Source organism: Morone saxatilis, unplaced genomic scaffold (genome assembly GCF_004916995.1).
Source record: "Morone saxatilis isolate NCDOM2014 unplaced genomic scaffold, NCSU_SB_2.0 Contig4, whole genome shotgun sequence".
Classification (NCBI taxonomy): Eukaryota; Metazoa; Chordata; class Actinopteri; family Moronidae; genus Morone; species Morone saxatilis.
Genome location: NW_023339984.1, coordinates 16,611,169 through 16,611,708, shown reverse-complemented (window position 1 = coordinate 16,611,708; position 540 = coordinate 16,611,169). Strand labels below are relative to the sequence as shown.

The window sequence follows — 540 nt, the reverse complement described above, 5'->3', positions numbered from 1 at the left end:
TAAAATTTGAAAGACTATATTGAGATTTTTGTGTTGCTGGAGTTTGAATTTGTTGTCACTGTAGCACGGTGTGTTGATCAGTGGAAGCATATCTATCAGCATTGAATAGAAATATTTGCCTTTTTACTGAAATAATAGTTTCTGATTTGAATGCACATTTATCATGTCTGTTATTTTCACTCTTTATCGTCTTCCTTTTGTAAAGCATTTAGTAACAAAAAGCTGCATGAACAACATTTATTGGCGCTCTCAGTCTGCAGCATAAGTTGCAGAGTGAAAACAGTGAATTATATAGGTCTGATAGCTCTCTAAAAATAACCTGAACGCTCTCAGTACTCTCGATTCAATCGGTTCCATCATTTGAGGAGGTGAGAGGAGCGTTTTCAAGAGAATATACTCACATTTGTGCTCATGTTTGTCACTTAAATGACTGCGATTATGGATAAAAGCATGAGCTAAAGGTCTAAAATGTAAATGAAGAGCAGAACTTAATATTTTGAGTAGAGAAAGAATGATTAACTGGAGTTCATTACTCAGCAA

General features: G+C 34.6%; 1 protein-coding gene across 1 annotated transcript in view; it reads left to right on the top strand.

The window, feature by feature from the left end:
* Positions 1-540, top strand: part of trpc5a (transient receptor potential cation channel, subfamily C, member 5a) — a 64,814-nt gene that overhangs the window by 60,305 nt on the left and 3,969 nt on the right. The window lies entirely within an intron of this gene.